At 49.0% G+C, this 7,876-nt stretch overlaps 1 long non-coding RNA gene across 1 annotated transcript; it reads left to right on the forward strand.

The window, feature by feature from the left end:
• The first annotated feature begins 815 nt into the window (after nucleotides 1-815).
• LOC123083207 (uncharacterized) lies at nucleotides 816-3,960 on the forward strand. The gene is made up of 2 exons (XR_006439235.1): nucleotides 816-1,069; nucleotides 3,762-3,960. It is a non-coding gene; the product is annotated as an uncharacterized lncRNA (long non-coding RNA).
• Nucleotides 3,961-7,876: the final 3,916 nt, after the last annotated feature.

Raw genomic sequence — 7,876 nt, forward strand, 5'->3', positions numbered from 1 at the left:
GCTTGTCCGCGTTAGGACCCACAACATCACCTTATGTTGTGAGTGATATGCCAGCGCACACTCCATGGGTTCCAAACGGATGCGGATCTGTCAGATGAGCCAAATCTGGCCACCATGGCTCTAGCCCGGGGCCATCGCCCCGGATTCCTCCTCACTCCGCAACTGCCGAATACCGATCAGCAAGCCGCTGCACCCTACAGGGGTGCCAACACTCCACCATGCACCATATCGCGTCCCAGCCCACACAACGTGCCCAGGCCACGGCCAGAGCCCCGCTGCGATGCGCACGTGCACACCAGGACCACGCCGCACCTGACTAGAGGGCCAAAGAAGCACAGGCCTCCTCGCCCCCAGGGGCCGGAGGAGAGGTGCTCCAGATTGCCGGCACAATCCGTGCGTCGACCGACGTGCCGGCGCCCACACACACCAGCCATGGGGACGAGCCATGCCCACAGGAAGAAAGCCTTGCCTCCGCCGCTTCCACACGGGCTTTGCCCGGCGGCGCACCCCGGCGGCGGTGAGGAGGGAAGACGGCGAGACGGAAGCTGTCGACGGTGGCTAGGTTACCACCCGTGTCGCTCGTGCGGAGCGACGAGTTTTAGTTTCCAGTGGTGTGGGCTTTTTGTTGTTGTTTCTTTTCAATTGTTTCTGTCGGGCTACACTATTGTGACATGTTTATTTTTTCCAATCGCGGAACATGCACATGCTTACACCTACTACCTTGTTTATTATCAACTCTCTACCAATAATGTATTTTGCCAAGAAACGTCTATGCTGTTTCATCACTTTGGTTTTGCAGTATTGTGTATACTCGAAAGTTGTTTTCGGGGAGCTGGGCAGAAGGAAAAGAGGCTCCTAGCTAAAGTTGTCTCGCCCTGCTTCAAAACTACAGGGCGCGCGCTACGGCTTTGACCTAACGGCCTCCGTTTGCTGGAATCGGAATAGTTGAGAACAAAGTGACGAACGGGTGCGTAACGCGTGGGAATCTGCCGAACAGTTCGGGCCAAATCCTGAAGAAAGCTCAAAAGCGCTGTTTGATGAGCCTGCGTAGTATTAGGTAGTTGGTCAGGTAAAGGCTGACCAAGCACGGACATAAGAGAGGACACTTCTCTCTATTAATTAGCTAGCTAACACAACATATGAAACACCTAAATTAACCCCCCAAAACCCCCAACCCCCCCTCCTTTCCAAAAAAAACAAAAACTCCAGCCACTGGAATGCTGACGCGTGGATGCCTTTTGTTCCCGGTTGGAGCCACCAACCGGGACCAAATGCCCCCTGACTGGGCTCGGCGCACAGGGCCACGTGGAGGCACATTGGTCCCGGTTCGTGTTTGAACCGGGACTAATGGGTGGTGGTATTAGTAACAACCCATTAGTCCCGGTAACAACCCATTAGTCCCGGTTCATGAACCAGGACTAAAGGCCCTTACGAATTGGGACTATTAGGTGTTTTTCTACTAGTGATAGAAAACTGAAAGAAAAACCATCACAACAGCTGAGCGACACACATAAGGTTCCGCACTCACACCACACCATAGCGGTCTCATCGTGGCAGCGTGAAGGCGTCACCGACACCTCCCCTAGAGTCATCATCGCCATCCCTAAACCCTCAAATGATTTTGACTTCGCCGTTGGTGATTGTCGACTCAATCGACACTGCAGAGACCGAGTGAAGCTACATGAAGATTTATGCAAGGACTGGGCCACCTGCGACCAGACAATGCAACTCCGACTCAAGCGAAGAACTGCGGAGGATAACTAGGCATGGCTCGCGCTGCAGAAGATCAACGAACGAACCACCTGCTGCTTGCAATCGTACGCTACTTGGCCCTGCCACTGTAGATTTGACTTTGCGGCAACAAACCAGCTGTGGCAATCCCGCGGACACGCGAGAGAAGAACTTCCTCGTCCACATGACTCTAGGTGATATGCGCTCAATGCCGATGAAAGGTCAGGCCCCTGTCACAATGCACCCTATGTAAACCACCAACAACACCTTCCGAGTATGTCGCACCAATATGCCATCGCCCCCACTCGAGCCACAACATCGCACGACCCGGATACCCGCAGCCCATGCTCAGGGCAACCGCATGCAGACTGGACGCCAAACCACACCATGGGCAGCCGGTCCGCCATGCCACTACTCGCTCTCGAGTTGCAACACCGTACAATCCGGATGCATGCAGCCCACGCTGCTAAAGGCAATCGCACGCAGACCACGAATGCCACACCACATATGGGGCTGCCGCCCCTTCTAACTTTCTACCCAAGCGAAGGCCAGGACGATGCCCCGCCCCATGGAGGCGCCTCGCGCATCACTTTCCGAGGCCACCGCCTCGGCGCACATCAGTTATCCGCAACAAGCACAAGCTAGCTCGTCCAAGCAATGCCCCAAAGGGAGAAGCGAGGAAGACGTCGCTGTTGCCTGCTCTAGAAACCATCTGGAGCTTAGGTTTTCGCCCAGAGAGCCCAAGAAACAAATACATTAAGAGGAATTCGACGACAATGCCTCCAAGGAGGGATACGACTCTCGAAAGCGCCGCTATTGATGGAACCGACAGAGTCGGGTCAAGGCTTGTGCCTGAAAGACCCTCATCCCTACGGTGGTCTGCGGATCTGGACCACCCACATGTGTGGAGACCGTCAGAGCCGCTCTTGCTCAACATGCGCTCTCCATTGTCGACTACCAAGCTTGTCCGCGTTAGGACCCACAACATCACCTTATGTTGTGAGTGATATGCCAGCGCACACTCCATGGGTTCCAAACGGATGCGGATCTGTCAGATGAGCCAAATCTGGCCACCATGGCTCTAGCCCGGGGCCATCGCCCCGGATTCCTCCTCACTCCGCAACTGCCGAATACCGATCAGCAAGCCGCTGCACCCTACAGGGGTGCCAACACTCCACCATGCACCATATCGCGTCCCCGCCCACACAACGTGCCCAGGCCACGGCCAGAGCCCCGCTGCGATGCGCACGTGCACACCAGGACCACGCCGCACCTGACTAGAGGGCCAAAGAAGCACAGGCCTCCTCGCCCCCAGGGGCCGGAGGAGAGGTGCTCCAGATTGCCGGCACAATCCGTGCGTCGACCGACGTGCCGGCGCCCACACACACCAGCCATGGGGACGAGCCATGCCCACAGGAAGAAAGCCTTGCCTCCGCCGCTTCCACACGGGCTTTGCCCGGCGGCGCACCCCGGCGGCGGTGAGGAGGGAAGACGGCGAGACGGAAGCTGTCGACGGTGGCTAGGTTACCACCCGTGTCGCTCGTGCGGAGCGACGAGTTTTAGTTTCCAGTGGTGTGGGCTTTTTGTTGTTATTTCTTTTCAATTGTTTCTGTCGGGCTACACTATTGTGACATGTTTATTTTTTCCAATCGCGGAACATGCACATGCTTACACCTACTACCTTGTTTATTATCAACTCTCTACCAATAATGTATTTTGCCAAGAAACGTCTATGCTGTTTCATCACTTTGGTTTTGCAGTATTGTGTATACTTGAAAGTTGTTTTCGGGGAGCTGGGCAGAAGGAAAAGAGGCTCCTAGCTAAAGTTGTCTCGCCCTGCTTCAAAACTACAGGGCGCGCGCTACGGCTTTGACCTAACGGCCTCCGTTTGCTGGAATCGGAATAGTTGAGAACAAAGTGACGAACGGGTGCGTAACGCGTGGGAATCTGCCGAACAGTTCGGGCCAAATCCTGAAGAAAGCTCAAAAGCGCTGTTTGATGAGCCTGCGTAGTATTAGGTAGTTGGTCAGGTAAAGGCTGACCAAGCCAATGATGCTTGGCTGGTCTTTTCGGATGATCAGCCACACTGGGACTGAGACACGGCCCGGACTCCCACAGGGGGCAGCAGTGGGGAATCTTGGACAATGGGCGAAAGCCCGATCCAGCAATATCGCGTGAGTGAAGAAGGGCAATGCCGCTTGTAAAGCTCTTTCGTCGAGTGCGCGATCATGACAGGACTCACCAAAGCATCATGTAGGTTCACAACCTTTTGATATGAAAAGGTGATGCCCTTTTATTTATTGATAATGTAAAATTAAAACGCCCCTCCAAATGACGAGTGCTTAATTACCAATGTGTAAAAGACTGCATTGCGCTACACTAGGACACTGACATTCATCTCGTGGAGACAGAATGAATACTCCAACTGCGACACGAGAGTAATGTCTACTGATGCCATCTCTCCCTTTACACACACCACTATATCCCCACCAGACTATATATATTGTTCATTCCTCCAACTTCCTACGAGTGATTCTGTATTACTAGGTCTGGGCATATATATTAGCAAGGTAGTTGGCATCCATATTCACAAAAGAGAAAGGTAGCTGGCAACCACATACAGGTACGAGACCATAATACAAGAACTATAGAGATATATGCATGGACATACGGGGATCAGAGGCAGCGGGATGTTAGCAAATCGTATTTACATGACCATCAGTCGTTGAAGTGGAGGCTGAAGCACATTTCCTGATAGCTGCAGTTGACTTGAAGAGTGAAATCTTCACGGGGCATATCATTATTGAGTCCGACTGCGCCGCAGTGGCCACATCTATCAAATACCATAACGTCAATAGATCTAAATGGTGGGTTATTTATGAAGATGCTAAGCAATCAACTAGTGAGTTTGAGTCATGTTCTATCAGGAGGATTGGTAGACAGAGCAATCTTATAGCCCATTGGCAGCATACAGTAGAATCAATGGTGAATTCTTTCTTCCGGACAGTGTGCCATCTTGTATTATTCCATTCTGTGAAAGTGATTGTAACCCTGGTCGATCCCGATTTAATATAAGCTCTCTTTTGGCCCACAAGAAAAATGCATTCTCGACATGTTCGATGATATGTGCCTCCAAATCCTACCGCTAATGTTTCACAAGGTAAAAATTCAAGTGCTAATGGGTCAGCATTACAAAATATGCCTCACTTGGACCAATTATCTTTTTTTTGAGAAACACCTGGACCAATTATATCTGCAGGGCAGGGTTTCGGTAACTTTCGTTCATTTCCTGATATCAAATGATCATTTTCTTTGTCGGGCAGGGTTTGAAAAAAGTTCATTGAAATAGTTCCGGGTCTAGACAAGGAGCTGCAATTTAGACACCACAAAGTAAGTAGTACTAGCTGTTAGCGAATATAGTTTCTGTAGCAGCCTCCAACTCTTTCCTTTACTTGTTCTACTCAAACTCTTGTAAACCTTCCTTGTACGCCAAGGCTTGGCTTCGGCACATCAATATATACAGCCCGCGACTCCCCCATGAAAAATTTGCACCTGAATGATGTCTTGCATGTCCCTCAAACATCAAAAAATCTTGTTTCCGTTCATCGATTCACCCTTGATAACAATGTTCTCATAGAATTCTACCCTTATTTTTTCTTGGTTAAGGATTTGAGAACAAGGAGAATCATTCTTAGAGGACGGTGCATGGGAGGCCTCTATCCACTTATATCATCATCATCATCTTCATGGTCAAATAAGCAAGCCAACATTGTGACCAAGCCATCATCATCAAGGTGGCATAGTCGTTTAGGTCATCCATCTTCAGTCATAGTTAAATACGTTCTTAGCAAAAATAAACTCTCTTATGAGAATAGTGTTGAGTCAGTTTGTGATCCGTGTCAACAAGCAAAAAGTCATCAATTACCTTATTGCATCTCTACTAGTGTGTCTACTGTTCCTCTACAACTCATATTTTCAGATGTATGGGGGCCAGCCCCTACTTCGGTTGGGAGATTTTCTTATTATGTAAGCTTTATTGATGACTATAGTAAATTTACTTGGATTTATTTGTTAAAGAAACGGTCTGATGTTTTCCAAGTCTTTCTCAATTTCCAAAATCTTGTTGAACGCAAACTGAACTCTAAAATCATTGCTATGCAAAGTGACTGGGGTGGTGAGTATGAAAAATTGAACTCTTTCTTTCAAAAACTTGGCATATCACATCATGTCTCTTGTCCTCATGCTCACCAACAAAATGGATCTGCTGAAAGAAAGCATCGTCACATAGTTGATATGGGGCTTGCATTGCTCGCAAATGCATTCATGCCACTTAAATTTTGGGATGAAGCATTCTTAACTGCTACACATCTTATCAATTTGCTTCCAAGCAAAGTTATCAAATTTGAAACTCCTATTACACGACTCCTTGGTGTCACACCAAACTACACATCTCTTCGTGTTTTCGGTTGTGCATGTTGGCCCAATCTTAGACCCTACAATACACGCAAACTTGCCTTCCGCTCAAAAAAGTGTGTCTTTTTAGGCTATAGTCCCATGCATAAAGGCGTCAAATGTCTTGATGTTCCTAGTGGTAGGATCTACATATCCCGAGATGTTGTCTTTGATGAATACGTGTTTCCGTTTGCATCACTTCATCCCAATGCCGGTGCACTTCTTCGCAAGGAAATTCTTCTTTTTCCTCCACATCTTCGGTCTTTTGATCATGGGGGCAACAATTGTACTAATCAAAGTGACGATATTTCTACTAGTACTTGCCCTTCTCTGTTGCCTGTGCAGGTCTCTAGAGAAAACATGGCTCAAATTGATCAAAATCCTGAAAATATAGCTCTAATTGATCCTATATTGCATGATGAGGAAGAAGACGAACCTGGCACGAACAACAAAGGTGATCCAGCGGCGCCTGGAACTCCTGTGCGCGGGCAGACCTCGGATCGCGCGAGCAGATCCGCCTCGGATCGCGCCTCTGTTAGCTGCGGCAACGAATCCAAGGAGGGCCACTCCCGCGCCGCCACCTCAGCAACAGGCGGGACCAGCAGCAGGGCCGGACCCCCCTCGCCCCGCGTGCGCCTGCAACCGCGGTCGGGCAGCGGATCGGCTGTGCCGGACCGGGCGGTTGGCCCTCGTGTGCGCTCTGGGGAGGGGGCCACACCTTCGGCTGCAGGATCATCTACGCAGGAGGCAGCAGATTCCCCTGTGTCAGCACATGCAGGCTCGTCAGGATCTTCTGTGGCCAGCATTCCTGAGGTTCACCCAGCAGCTTCTTCACGGGTTATGACACGTCTACAGAAAGGTATACGGAATCCTAAAATAAGAAAAGATGGAACTATACCATATGGAATGTTGTGTATTTCAGGAGAGCCAACAACGTTGAGTAGTGCACTTGACGATCCTAAGTGGAAGAAGGCAATGGATGAGGAATATTCTGCACTTATGAGGAACAAAACCTGGCATCTTGTACCAAACCAAAAAGGCAAAAATATCATCGATTGCAAATGGGTGTACAGAATCAAAAAGAAGGCAGATGGCTCCATTGACAGGTATAAAGCATGTCTAGTTGCAAAGGGCTTTAAGCAACGTTATGGTATTGATTATGAGGACACCTTTAGTCCTGTTGTGAAAGCTGCAACTATCAGACTTGTGCTAGCCATTGTTGTATCCAAGGGTTGGAGCCTAAGACAGCTAGATGTACAGAACGCGTTTTTGCATGGTGTTCTGGAAGAGGAAGTGTTCATGAGACAACCACCTGGATATGAGGATAAGGAATCACCACATTATGTTTGCAAGCTTGACAAAGCACTCTATGGTCTAAAACAAGCACCCAGAGCATGGTACTCCAGATTAAGCTTACAGTTGAAATATGTTGGTTTCATTGCCTCTAAAGTTGATATGTCTTTGTTTATTTATAACAAGGCTGGAGTAGTCATTTTTGTGCTTATATATGTTGATGATATTATAGTTGCAAGTTCTTCACAAAATGCTACTAATGCACTTCTGCATGACTTGAGCTCAGAGTTTGCCTTGAAAGACTTGGGTGACTTGCATTTCTTCCTTGGGATTGAAGTTAGAAAAACTCAAGATGGTATTGTGTTAAATCAGGAGAAATATATCATTGAGCTTTTGTCTC

The sequence above is a fragment of the Triticum aestivum genome, chromosome 4A, assembly GCF_018294505.1.
Source record: "Triticum aestivum cultivar Chinese Spring chromosome 4A, IWGSC CS RefSeq v2.1, whole genome shotgun sequence".
In the NCBI taxonomy this organism is placed as follows: domain Eukaryota; kingdom Viridiplantae; phylum Streptophyta; class Magnoliopsida; order Poales; family Poaceae; genus Triticum; species Triticum aestivum.